Consider the following 15,303-nt stretch of genomic DNA (forward strand, 5'->3'; position numbering starts at 1 on the left):
GATCTTTTCAAAAGAAAAAAAAATTTGGAAAGTGTTTTATTCTAACACCTTTGTTAGCTCTTGTTCAGTTAGTTTAAGGTGGTCGATTTATGGCATTGTGGCATTATAGCGGGTCTTCCACATCACATCAAATTCAAGGAAGGGTTAGTTGTATCTAACAATGATATAGAGAGTGACATCATAGATCAAACAAAGAGTCAGGAAAATGAGAGTTTAAAGCAAAAGATTAGGAGACTAAGGCAACAAATGACGAAAATGCACCGAGCTTGGGCCCGTGTGTTTACCCTCCTCCATTTATTGCTATTGATCCTACAAATACATCAATTTTTCTGCCAAAATCACAAAGTCAGTTTTCTACTGTTGTTAATGCACTGCAACATGACTTAGAATTCATTCCAAGCCAAAAGCATCCCAATACTTTCATCACTCTTTCTCTATCTCCTCAGCATAAGCCTACTATATTCATAACACTATATGACATCAGTGATTTAGTTGCTCAATCCTCTGCTGAGACATCTATATTGGCTAGCCTCCCAATGATTGTGCTTCTTCATACGGATAGTGGACCCATGTTCAATACTATTGGTGATCATTGTTATACTACTGAGCCTACTTATAAGTTAATTGGACCACCAAAATTTCTTAACAAGAAGCCTTGCGTGCCAAAAGAGCCAGAGAAAATGGTTGGAAAATGAAGAGCGCAAAAATGCTATGAAAAATTCCCTAGGATTGACAGGTAAAGAAGATGTTTCATATAAAAATTGTGGCATGTCTTTGAGTGTTAACCTTCCTCCAAGCCTTGAGATATCGAAATTGGAGGAGCGAGATGAACATGAGGGATTTGTGAAATATTTGGGACAATATTGTAATCAATTAGAGGAAACTGGAGGGAAGAAGAATGAGAAAGATGCAGTTGCTATTGTAGCTAGAAAACGAGCACGTCCAAGAAGGACACGTCATCATTTTCCTCAGTCTCAAGCCCAAGTTCATTTCCAAGCTCCATATAATCACTCCCAAAATCCATTATACTCTATTTTCCCACCTCCATATCTAGTATATTGCGCACAACCATATGTTCAACACCCTTCTTACTCACAATGACATGCACCAACGCCTTAGAGTCACCCTCCAACTCCACAAATATATCAAAGCCCTTCTAGGCTCGGTGTTCAATCCAAGTCAAACAATGAAAGAGGCAGAAGCCTACTGATAGTTTCACACTAATTGGAGAGTCGTATGCCAGTTTATTTCAGAGATTGGTACAGTGAGGCATGATCACTCCTGTCCTTGGGCACAGTCTTAATCTGCATTCAAGAAATTTTCATCCTAATGTACGATGTGCGTATCATTCTAATGTTCAAGGTCATAGTATTAAAGATTGTCAGGATTTGAAAGAAGAAATTGAAAAGATGATTCAAGATAAATTGATTGTGGTGCAGAACATTGACATCTGGTGAAAGCTCGTCACGATGATATGTAACTCAGTGGCTAAGATATCAAGCTCAGCAATTGGGAAGTCACTCCTCTACTTACCAGGAAGGATTGTTGGTATTTTATTTTATTTTTCTTTCTGTTTTCTAAACTATTTCAGATTTGTAATTCAGAATCTATCTTGTTTTGTTTCTTTGTCATTTATTTTAAACCCTTCTATATTTTCTTTCAGCAAAATATAGTGTCCCTTTTAACTTTTGTCTTATTTTAAGTTGTTTGTTTGTCTTCTTTATACAATACATTTTATGTTGATTTTAGTAATATGACATGCTTGTGGAATTTTCAGCCAAATCTTAAAATCCAGTTTAATCATGAAACATTGAATCAGAGGGCTAAAGTTAGAAAAAAAGAACATCTAAGAAATAGTTAGACATCTGATGACCATGTTGAAGCCTTCTTTGAAAATTAAGGCAATTATTTTTTAGAATCACAAGAATAACTTGGTCATCAATTGAAAGACATGTCTTAATTAGGTCAAACAGTGTATGCACACTCCTATATCAAGAGAAACAGAAAGGTAACCAGCTCCCCGAAAGTGTGAGTCATTCGATGTGAGAGATGTACAACAAAGGTGGAGTTGTACGTTTGACAAGTATAGAAGAAGAAGTGGCACACATGTTCAGTTAAAGTTAGTGTTGTCAAAGTGTCAAAAATGATTTTCAACTTTCACTTTCATATTGCATGATCTGTACTTGCATTTTTAAGAATTGATATGACAAAAGCATTTTATTTTGCTATCCAAACATTGTGTCATTCTTTGTTCACCCCGTTGAGCTTTGGTTTTATTTTCTTTCATATCCCTATTTTGGAATCAAGATAGAGTCGAAAAGTTTCCAAAAAGTGTCGAGCAAAAAAATGAAGTCAAAAAGTCCATAACAAAAAAAAGAGAAAAATGTGTCCAAAAAGAAAGAAAAAAGAAGTGTCAAGAAAAAGAGTCAGAAAAAAAATTCCATAGAAAAAAAAGTCAATAAAAGAGAAAAAAAGAAAATCAGAATCAAACAAAGAATAAGTTGTCGAAACTACGTGAGACCTCATTTTCCTCTCTCAGGGGTGATATACGCAGGCTACCTTACTCGGGGTTCGGTCAAATCAAGTAAACAACTTAGAATCGCCCAGTAAAAAAAACTGAGGCATGAGTTAATCCTCATTGTTTGAGTTGATTCCAAAAGTTGTAAGTTCTACCCCACTTCAAGTATTGTTGGGGCTCATGTCATCCTTTCTTTCTAACTCTATCCAAAATCCAAGTTACAACTAAACAAAGACCTTCAGATCAATCTTTGAGAATGATAAGATTAAGCACGCAACGTATATGATAATGCATTTTGGGTACTACTTGTATTCCTCAGCATAAGAAATCTCGAGAGAAATAAAAATGAGAGAGTCTTATCAGTTAAAAACCCCACGGGCACCGTAAGGCAATAGTAAGTTGAGAGAGATAAAAATGAGAGAGTCTTATCGGTGAAAACCATCACGGCACTATAAGACGATTCTAAGTTGAGAGAAATGAAAATAGGAGAGTCTCATTGGTGAAATCTATCACGGACACCATAGGGCAATGGTGATCTGAGAGAAAGAAAATAAGAGAGGCTTGATGACAAAAAACCTTCAAGGTGTCACTAGCCGAATGAGGTCTATAAGTGCAATTGACCTAAGAAAGCAACTCAATTTCAAGGCCATTAACTCAAAAACAATTTGTGAGAGTTTGGATAGAAAGACCAAACAGTTTAATTCAAATGCATGTCATAATCATCAGAGTTAACTGTCATTTTTAGATAAATCTTTTCTTTTCTTCATTTCAGATGGAGACATTCATTGTCTTTTCTTTCTTCTTTATATTTTTATTTTTGTTTTTTTATGAGTCAGTTATCCAAATAAAAATCATTGCCATTTTTCTCTTTGTCTTGGAGTCAAGTCCATGTCAAAACAAATGAGAAAGGATTTCAAAACTGGCTACCAACTTCTTTAATTGCACAAAGTAAGACAAAAGGCCAGCACATGAAAGAAACTTGATTGAAAGTCGAAACAAGACAAGCAGGAAGTTTTTTCAGAAAACAAGTTTGAGGAATCAAGAAAATACCAAGGTTCGAAGGATCTATCAAAGAGACATAGAAAAATGGAGATACTGTGCTTGCTTCTGATTCACTTTTACTGATCTAAGTTTGGGTCAATGGTGCAGCAAGACAAGTGCGAGAGAAACTGCCTCCAAGGCCAAAGCCGCAAGCCAACCACCCTATTTTAAACTCACAAGTTTTCTTTGTATGAAATAGGAACAGTTGCTGCCTTTTAATCAAAGGCTTCAAAGCGCAAATATCCAGAGGTGCAATTCCTCGTTTCTGCAAATGCAAGAGCAGTGTTGCTGTACAGGTTTGGTAATCATAATCATGGTAAAACTCATCATTTTGTACCCCTAAGAGGCACATTCTCTAATTTGGTTCTTTCATGTCTCGTGGCTAGGAGGTGCACATCCTAATTTAAGCCTTTAATCCTAAAAAATAAACTTTTTGTAAGAATCTTTCACTTTCACTCTTAAGAGAGGAAGTACTCTCAAAAGGGTACATTTGTTGATTAAAATCATGATTTATATTTGAATTATGCATTGTTGCAAGTAGTTGTGATTAGGTTTCACACTCGCAAAAACTTTTGATGATAAACTGGGGAAAAAAAAATGTAATTCCTGTTATTAGGAACTTTACTTAGGACCCTCCTAGCAAAATGAGACTTTATTTTGCTGGAAAATGAAATCTTTATTTATCATAATCTTTGTATGGGATAATTTTTATTCTAGTTTAGATTTTGATGTCAGGAGCCCGCCTGGAGAACAGGGTAATAAATTAAAAGTCAGGAGCCCTCCTAAAGAACAGAGTGATGAAATTGAAAGTCAGGAGCCAGCCTGAAGAACAGGATGATGAAATGGTAAGTCGGGATCCGGCCTAAAGAACAGGGCAATGAAATTGCAAGTCAGGAGTCTGCCAGAAGAACAGGGTGATAAAATGGCAAGTCAAGAGCCCGCCTGAAGAATAGGGTGATAAAATCGAAAGTCAGGAGCCCGCCTGAAGAACAGGGTGATGAAATAGCAAGTCAGGAGCCCGCCTGAAAACAGGGTGATGAAATTGAAAGTTAGGAGCTCGCCTGAAGAACAGGGTAATAAAATTGAAAATCCGAAGACCGTCTGAAGAACATGGTGATGAAATAGCAAGCCAGGAGTCCACCAAAGAACGAGTGATAAATTTGAAAGTCAGGAGCCCGCCTAAAGAATAGGGCGATGAAAATTGCAAGTCAGGAGCCTGCTTAGAGAACAGGGTGATAAAATTGAAAGTGAGGAGCCCGCCTGAAGAATAGGGTGATAAAATTGAAAGCCAGGAGCCCGCCTGGAGAACAGGGTGATGAAACTGAAAGTCAGGAGCACGCCTGAAGAACGGGGTGATAAAATTGCAAGTCAGAGTCCGCTTGAAGAACAGGGTGATGAAATAGCAAGTCAGGAGCCCACCGAAAAAATAGGGTGATGAAATTGAAAGACAGGAGACCGCCTGAAGAACAGGGTGATGAAATACAAGTCAGGAGCCCGCTTGAAGAACAGGGTGATGAAATTGAAAGTCAGGAGCCTGCTTAAACAACAGGGTGATGAAATTGCAAGTCAGGAGCCCGCCTGTAGAACAGGATAATGAAATTGCAAGTCAAGAGCCCGCTTGAAGAATAGAGTGATGAAATTGAAAGTCAAGAGCCCGCCTGAAGAATAGAGTAATGAAAATTGGAAGCCAGGACCCCGCCTGAAGAATAGGGTGATGAAATGGCAAGTCAAGAGCCCTCGTAAAGAACATGGTGATAAAATTGAAAGCCAAGAGCCCGCCTGAAGAACAGAGTGATGAAAATTGCAAGTCAGGATCTTGCCTAAAGAACAAGGTGATGAAATGGAAATTTAGTAGCCCGCCTGAAGAACAGGGTGATGAAATTACAAGTTAGGAGCCCGCCTGAAGAACAGGGTGATGAAATTGCAAGTCAGGAGCCTGCCTGAAGAACGGGGTGATGAAATTACAAGTCAGGAGCCCGCCTGAAGAACAGGATGATGAAATTGCAAGTCGGGAGCCCATCTGAAGAATAGGATGATAAAATTGCAAGTCAGGAGCTCGCCTGAAGAACACAGTAAAGAAATTGAAAGTTAAGTAACAAGGTTAAGAGATTGAAAGTCAAGCAACAAGGTGAATCAATTGAAAGAAAATAAAGTGAGGAATTACAAGTCAAGAGCCCGCCCGAAGAACGGGGCGGTGAAATTGAAAATCAAAATATCAAAATAGCAAGTCAGGAGCCTGCTTGGAGAATAGGATAATGAAATTGAAAGTCAAGCAACAAGGTGAAGAAATTGTAAGTCAGGTGCCCACCTAAAGAATAAGGTGAAGATTTTCAAATTCAGGATTAAGGTTTAGAAGTACTACTAACAGAACATGGTCAATTTGTGAGTTCATCTCCAACATTAAATTTTGTATAGAAAAAAAATGTATTCTCAAGTTCAACCCAAAGAAGATCAGATCTTTTGTCAATTTTGAAAGCATCAAAAACTCAAGTCAAGAGTCCAAAAGAAGCTGCATAGATAGGACTTGTGTAATTTCAGTTCTCTTTTTAACTTGCAATTTTATTTTTAATGTAATGACAGAGTCACGAATTGAAACCTCGACGGGACCTCACTCGACTCTCCAACTCGATATACTTCTTTTCTTTCAATCCTTTGAGATACCTGTGACTTGACTCTCACATAACTTAAGACAGGTAGAATGTCCAAAATGAAGACTCGATTGCCCTTCTTCCTTTTGTTTCGTTCTTCTAAATAATGCTCAGGACAAAATTCTATCTTGTTTTCTACTGCTTTGTCTGAAAACACTTTGTGTTTACATCTAAAGGGGGCGTAATGTATACACGTAATTTTGCCCCTCCCAAAAATCAATTCCACCTATTTATCTTATTCTAATGTGTACCCTCAATCATGTGATAATTTTCCCACTAAAAGATAAAATAACAAACCCCTAACAAACTCAATCCCCAATATTCTTTTGATAACAAAATTAATCACTCCCTTCAATAAAATTTTAACAACAAATCACCACCCTACCCCTACCCCACGTGCCCCCTATCCCTACCCCTTTTATTCACATTTTTTGCTCTTTCTTTAGGAGATATATACACACTCACACCTCACTGAAAAGAAAGGAAAAGGACGATATACTCGCCTTCACTCTCCATAATTTAATTGAACACACAGAATAATACACACACATACGGAAAAATAGAGAGAGGGTAACACAGTGAGAGATAGGAAACACGGGTTTTGGGTGTTGGTTATTGTTCCGGTGATAGATTCGCCGAAAATGCATCAAAGCTATCCCAAATCCGTTCAAACTCATTGGAATACGTTGAAGCTAGTACTTCATCGTTTCCAGTCATCGTCGGAGCTTACCGAAGTTACGACGACACAAAACAGTCAAGCAAACTTTGATTTGCTTTCGATTTCGTCCAACCCATCAGAATCTGGTCCAGATTTCTTTTATTCTCATGATTTTTTTTAGTTCGGGGTTGGGTGGGTTCGTCAAAATCTGGTCCATATCTCCTTATTTTGCGATTCTTATTTCTGAGTTAGACAGGTTCATTGTTGAGGTTTGAGTTGAAGTTATCGGAAGCGAATTTTCTTTATTTTATCGAGTAATATTCTTCAAAAGCTTCAAATTGAGGTCTATTTCTAATCTTTGCCCTTTTTATTTTCTTATTAATGATATTCGATGTTATGGATTGAATGTTTTGTATGTTATGTGATTCGTATTGGCGGTGAAGAGTTGTGTGGTGCTGATTCATCGTTAGTTCCCCTGAATATGTGTTATTGTGATCATGTGGAATTATTAGAATTATGTTGAATGGGTTGAATGCATTCGAATGAGAAAATTGGATATGATTTGATTAATTTTGATTTGAAAGAGAAACCGGTAATTTGAGAATAGAATGAAAGGTGGGAATTGAAAATCAATAAAGGGCAAATATGATTTGTTTTGGTTCATTGTTGATTGTTAATTTGGAATAGATATCAAATCTGGCAAACATCGATAATATCATGTTTAGGCCGACAATTGATAGGCAAATGTAGGTTGGGTAGACAAAGTTTAGGACTCGTGATTTTGTTGAATGTTTGAGATTTTGTTGAATGGTTTGATTTTCTTGCACTGAAAAAATGTATTCATTTAGCTGGGAAATACCCCGAGGTTATTTGTTATCAGGGAATGCCCCGAAGTATCCTGTACCAGGAGGACGTTCGTGATGAAGGCTCGAGACGTCGGGTAAAGCATAGTCTAGGATTAGTTTAGAATAGGATTTACATTTCCACATTTTTCTACTTTTGGTATTGTATAATTCGGACTAGAAATTATTTTGGTTTTGAATTTGTTTGATTTTTTTGGTTTCTTGGCTTGCGTGTTTTATGTGGTTTATGCATTCTGTATTGTCGTACTAGCCGATATACTCCATGAAGCGACCCTGGCCGAACCATGGGATCGAGGGGTGCCTAACACCTTCCCCTCGGTCAACAAAATTCTACCGGAATCTCTGTTAGCAAACTAATTTTAAAGAGTCAAATCATTTTTAAAAAGAATTTTTCAAAGGTGACTTGGCACACCTGATTCATGTCAAGTGGTGACTCTGAGTTTAAATGTAAATAATCCTTTTCGAAATAAATTTTCATTTTTTAATCGCTTAACAGAAAAAATCCCTTTCAAACCTTAAAATCATAATCTTTTGGTTAAAAAGAGGTGTGACAGTTCTAATCATATAAGTAAATTTGAAGTCCTGATAATTGATTAGCCCCCCATCCTGATTTTCCCTTTCTTCTTCCTCATATATTTAATCAATATTCTTGTATGACCAGGATTTTGAAATTAGTCAAGTGATTAATGTTTAAAGTTGCGATGTTTTATATTGATGATTTTCAATGCAAGTTATGTTCAACAAGGATTTTGTATTGTCACCCATTCTTCAATGAAGAAACAATTTTAAATTAAGTAATGTCAATAATGCTCTAGGCGTGCAAGTTCAAGATTAGATAAAACTACAAGAAAAACAAATTTAGTATTTATCTTAAATTTTCTCTATCACCTTTTTATTTCTTTATATGTTGGAGAATGTAATGTAATTAGCAACTTAGATATGATTAACAGTGTAGTCAAATTAGTAGGAAATAAATATAATAAGTATTGTCCTACCACGACAAGCTCATAAACATTTAGAATAAATTATAGCCTCAAGATAGTGGAAATTAAATAATATGATATTACTAAGGCTCTGCTAATTGAAACTAATAATTGACCTAATTATGTTAAACTACACATAATTTTAATGTCGCTTAGAGATCATCACCTAGTTACGGGTTGGGCCTGAGTCGAGCTAGGAAATCATGTTTTATACGAGTCGAGGTCATAGTTGCGAGTTGGAACCCAATCGAGGTTGGGGTCATAGTTGGGCCATTGATAGTCAGGGTCAGAATTGAGGTCGTAGTCAGGTTTCGAAAATCGTGTTTAGGATCGGAGTCAGAATTTGGATCAAGATCGAACTTTGGTCGGGTCATGTCAATGTATGTTAGGTTCCATAGGGATCGAGGTCAGGAGTCAGGTTTCGATCGAGGTCGTTCTCTGGTGTCGAGAGTCGAGTCACAGTCAAATCCATAGTCAAATTTCAGATCGTGATCTTAGTCAAAATTTGGGTCACATAGCAGATCCCTGGTCAAGTTTTAGGTTGGGGTTGAATTTCGTGGTAGAGATTTAAATGAAAGTATTAAAAAATATTTAGGAATTAAATTTATGATTCTAAATAAACTATCTAAAATGAAAAAGATATAGCTTACGCTCTTTTTTTTCTTAAACTAAAATCAATTAAAAAGAACTTTTTATCTTTATAAAAATAGCATCAGCATATATTCTACACTCTCTATTCCATTAATAAAAGGGAAAAAGACACCAAATAACAAATCTCAAAAGAAGTAGTGCATGTTTGGGCTAGTTGACAATATATGACCACTCGGCCTAAGCATTGTCATGTAATGCCATGGATTGTAGCTCCTGTAGGGCCATTTTGGCCATTTTCAGTATTTTTTTCAATTTGGGCCATTCAATTCTTTTTTCAAAATGTTTCAGTTATTTTTGTTTTGCTATAAAATTTTTAACTAAAATAAATCTATTTTTCATTTTAAACAAATAATAATTAAATATAATTACATAAAAAATATATAAATATTAAATAGAATATGTATCAATATAAGATATATGTATGGAAACTGTACAAAATGTGTTTACAAATAACAATTAAATACGATTGTATAAAAATGTTATAGTTATTGTAAAGAATATGTATCTATATGCGATAATGTATAGAAATTGTATAGTTATATCAAATATGTATATGTAGAAAATATAGATAAAAAATATATAGAATGTGTATTAAAACTGTATAGTTGTATAAAATATGTATGCATAGAATGTGCATAAAAACTCTATAGTTGTCGTATAAAATACACATCCAAATAATAATTGTAGCCAAAGGTCATAAAGAATGTGCATAAAAATTATATAATTGTTGTATTTAAATGTGTAAAAAAAATCGTATAAGTATTGTATAGAATATATTTTATATATATATATATATATATATATATATATATATATATATATATATAATCTGTATAGAATTTGTATAATTATGGTATAGAATATGTAGATGTATAGGATGTATATAAACTGCATAAATGTTGTATAGAATTTGTATCTAAATAATTATTGTAGTTAAATATTGTGTAGAATGTGTATAGAAACTATATTATAATGTGTATATAAATTGTATTATTATTTTTATAAAATATGTATTTATATATTTGATATCAAATATGTATTTGAAAAATAAAAGATTCTTTGATACAATAATAATTCAATTTTTATAATTATTGATTATTTTTTGTTTTGATAGAATTTTAAAAAAAATTGATTAATTGTTCTTTGAAATAAAGGGAAAAAATAAATTAGTGACAAAATACATTTTTTTCTTTTAAAAAAATTGCAGAAAAGAAAAAAAATGAAAAGGAATAGTGATTTTTCTTTTAAAAGATAATTGTAATAAAAAAGTTTTTAAAAAAATAAGAAAACAGAGAAACTGTTATGATATTAATGTATATCAGTTGTAGTGAATGTCTATCAAGATCTTTCAAGATCTACTTGATATCTATTAGGATTTAAAGTATCTGTTTTCTACTCAGAAACTAGGAGTAAATTCCCCCTATAAATAGAAGGGTTTTCTTCATTGTAATTCATCCCTCAAGAGAAATAACAATTATTCTCTCTATTCTCTCTACTCTTCTTCTTTATTCTTTATTGTTTTATAACACGTTATCAGCACGAGACTCTACCGTTTCAAATTTGAAGGCTAAGGTATTATTTGTTTTCCTTTGTCATATGTCTAACAATCTTACGAAGTGTGAGTTCGTTGCCCTTCAAAGTTCGGGCAAGAACTATATTTCATGGGTGCTGGATGCTGAAATCCACCTAGATTTTATGGGTCTTGAAGACGCCATAAAGAAAGAAAATACAGCATCTAGTCAAAATCGTGCTAAGGCTATGATTTTCTTGCGTCATCATCTTGATGAAGTACTGAAAATTGAATACTTTACTACTAAGGATCCACTCGTATTGTGGAATAGCCTAAAAGAAAGGTTTGACCATTTAAAGATGATCATCCTCCCGAAAGCACGATATGAGTGAATGTATCTAAGGTTTCAAGACTATAAGTTTGTTCATGAATACAATTCTGCCATGTTCAGAATTTCTTCTCAATGGAAACTACGTGGAGAGACGATCAATGATGACGATATGATGGAAAAGAAGCTCTCCACTTTTCATGCCTCGAATGTGCTATTACAGTAGCAATATCGAGAAAAAGGTTTCAAGAAGTATACTAAATTGAGTTCTCATCTTCTCGTGGCTGAACAAAAAAATAATTTGTTGATGAAAAATCACGAGAATTGACCTATTGGATTTGCATCATTTCCTGAGGTGAATGATGTGCATGCTCAGCATGTTAGGCGTGGAAAAGGTCGCGGCCCTGGTCGTGGACGTGGTCGTGATAACCAAAAAAGAAACCTTGTTCTGGGTGTTAATCATTCATCGAACAAAAAGAGGAAAGATGAGAAACGTGAAGCAATTACTTGTTTTCGATGTGGTGAAAAAGGACATTATTCATGTGACTGTCGTGCTCTTAAGCACTTGGTTGATCTTTATCAAGTATCACTAAAGAAGAAAGAGAGAAATTTCGAGGCTAACTTTCTCTCTGAAAATAATGTTGACATCACAAGCTTGGATGTAATAGACTTCTTTAAGCACCCTGAAAGAAAGATTGACCACTTGATAGGTGATGGCTCCGTAAACATGGAAGAATGAGTGATTTTTAATTTTTTTTTATTGTTGATAAGAGTTAGTGAATAAAAATCATGTAAAAGTAGTTATTTGCATGATTATTAGTTTTTGATTAGTATTGATTAATTAGTTTAATTATGTTATTGTTATTTATTATTGAATTGAATTGAATTTTAATTTTGTCATTATTTATTAAAAAAATGATACAATTAATATTCATCTTCAAAGACGCCTAACTACAACAATAATATTAATATTGGTTATTATATGGAACTCGTTGTTCCTTTTTCCTATTTTAATATATTATGTTCAATAAAGTAAAGGCCCTGCAGTGGTATAATATACTTTGTTATTATGGAACTCCTCGTTATTTTTTTCCTATTTTAAATTAATGAAGATAGGTTGGAATAATACTTCATTCTACCAAGTTACCAGACCGAATCAACACACATTGTTTGTCAATGGTTGAACATGACTCTCCCAATTACCTTATATGCATTTATATTTTTATGTAACTAATTGTAATAAAATAAAATATTTATATGCATTTATATTTTTATGTAACTAATTGTAATAAAATAAAATATTTTTAAGTGCAGTGGTGGCCATGCATTTTTACATAAAATATTATTGTATTCTTGTGTAACTAATTGCTTAAATAAAAGGTAATTAATCATTTATCAATGATTTTCACTTTATATAATGATTATTTTATGTATATTTTTTTTATTTGAAGATATGAATAATTTTTAAAGTAAGTTGTCCAATTATGAAGATATTTGTTTGATTGATTCTGACAATACACATACGATATTTAAAGACGAAAAATATTTCTCTAATCTAAACATGGGCAAGATTAATGTTACTACAATTTTTGGTAGTGCTAATTTGATTGAAGGCTTCGGAAAAACCATTATAATCTTGCCCGAGGGAACAAAACTCATCATAAATAATGTCATGTTTTCTCCTAAGTCTCGGAGAAACTTGATGAGTTTTAAAGATATCTGTAAAAATGGTTATCATATCAAGACTATTGATGCGATGAATCTTAAATATCTTGGTATCACCAAGAATGTCTTTGGGCGGACATGTGTTATAGAAAAGTTTCCTGCTTTATCTTTTGGCCTGTATTGAACAAAGATTTGTGCAATTGAGGCACATTCTATAGTAAACCGAAAGTTTACTAATTCCAATACTTTTGTACTTTGGCATAATCGTCTGGGACATCCTAGATCTATAATGATGAGACGAATCATAGAAAATTCAAATGGGCATCCATTAAAGAACTTGAAGGTTCTTTCGAATGGTGAATTTTCATGTAATGCTTGTTGTCAAGGCAAGCTGATTGTGAGGCCATCGCCAACAAAAGTTGGGATTGAGTCCCCCGTGTTCTTGAAACGCATACATGGGGATATTTGTGGACCTATTCACCCACCTAGTGGCTCGTTTAGATACTTTATGGTCTTAATAGCTGCTTCATCTAGATGATCTCATGTATGCCTATTGTTATCTCGCAACTTGACATTTGCAAAATCATTGGCACAAATTATATAATTATGGGCACAGTTTTCTATAATCAAATTAAGTCTATTCGTCTTGTTAATGCTACAAAATTTCCATCCCAAGCATTTAATGACTATTGCTTAACGGTCACCTTTAACATTTAACGCTCACCTTCACGCTTCACCCAGACTGACCGGCAGCTTTTGACGCCGGCGATGGCGTCGATTGAGCCGGAAAAGGTAAGGTTGAACCTCTCTCCCACCCTAGATCTCCCTCACCCCCAGTTTCTCTTTGTACTCGCCCCTCCTCCCCCTAAATTCCCTTCTGGTTTCGTCGCTCCAGTCGTCGGTGGAACCACGATTCCCGTCGACTCCTCGCCGGCAACAGTGAGAGGTTTCACCTGCGGCAAAATAGGTAGGTCAAACAGGTGGTTCGGTTTAGAAGACGTCCAGATCCCGGCAAGATTGCAGAAGGCTCTCCAGCGTTACTCCGGTGACTCCCTAGTGATACTCGGGAAACGTACTAGCAGTTCTTTTACCAGCGACCTTACTCCTACAAAGATTTTTGACATCAAATTGACGGGACCAGCAGCTAGCAGGCGTACCGGTGACATCTACACTTTTAGGCATTTAGCCACTTCAGTCAGTTTTTGATTTCCTGTATATTATTTTGCTGTCGTGTCCCTGTCTCTTGTTATGGCTTCTGTTTCACATTTTTACACCCTTCCTGTTTCTTGTGTGGGTAGTAGTGTCTGGATGCTTTGTTTGGAGATTGTTGTTGAGTTATGTTCCGGATTAGTACATCGCTTGACTTAGTATTAATTTTTGGGGTAGACTTTTTCCGCGATTATTCCATCTACTTTACTGGTACCTTCCTTTTTCTGTTGTTGATTTATTAGTGTCACCTCTTATGTTGCTTTATATTATTTATCGTATTATCTCCTATATCTTGACTTGCGTGTCTGCTATAGTATATTTGTGACTTGCACCGCCCCCTATTATTTGTTTGGCTGTCCTTAGTGTCAGGCCATTAGTGTGCTCTATTTCTTACTATTAGTTTTGTCCTTACCTTGGTTTTGTTTTTTCTCTCTATTTGAGTTTAGTTTTGTTTCTTGATTATTTCTTCCAATTTGTGTGAGCCTTGTCTTTTCTGCTCCTGCTTTGTTACTACCATTGTTTATATTTTCTTATATTTTCTTGTAGTAGTGGCGATAGGCGTTGATGGTTGGATAGGGCCATGTCCGAGGGGGTTAGGGCAGGGGGCTGTTATAGGGGCGGGGGAAGAGGAAAGGGCGGAGTGGGAGGGAGGCCAAGGTTTGGACTCAGGGGCGGTAGAGAAAGACGTGTGGATAGAGATGGTAGGCTGAGGGTTGGGTCTTGGAATATAGGGACTCTTCAGGGTAAGTCCATAGAGCTTGTGAAGATTCTTAGAAAAAGGAAGATTAATATTGCGTGTGTTCAAGAGACCAAGTAGGTAGGGTCTAAGGCTAAGGATGTGGATGGTTACAAGCTTTGATACTCTGGGAGCGAGAGGCGTAGGAATGGAGTTGGCATCTTAGTAGATAAAGAGATTAGTGGTCAGGTAGTAGAGGTAAAGAGGATCAGCGATAGGTTGATGACTATTAAGTCGGTCATTAGGGGGTTTACCCTAAACATGTGTAGTGCTTATATGCCACAAGTGGGCTTGGATGGGGAGAAGAAGATGCGGTTTTGGGAGGCTTTGGATGAGGTGGTGAGAGGCGTGCCTAGCTCGAAGAAAATTGTTGTAACAAGAGATTTTAATGGGCACATCGGGGCGTTACCGGGAGGCTTTGGTGATGTGTATGGTGGTTTTGGTTTTAGGGAAAGAAATAAAAAAGGGGCTACTCTATTAGATTTTACGAGGT

The sequence above is a fragment of the Capsicum annuum genome, chromosome 10 (genome assembly GCF_002878395.1).
Source record: "Capsicum annuum cultivar UCD-10X-F1 chromosome 10, UCD10Xv1.1, whole genome shotgun sequence".
Classification (NCBI taxonomy): domain Eukaryota; kingdom Viridiplantae; phylum Streptophyta; class Magnoliopsida; order Solanales; family Solanaceae; genus Capsicum; species Capsicum annuum.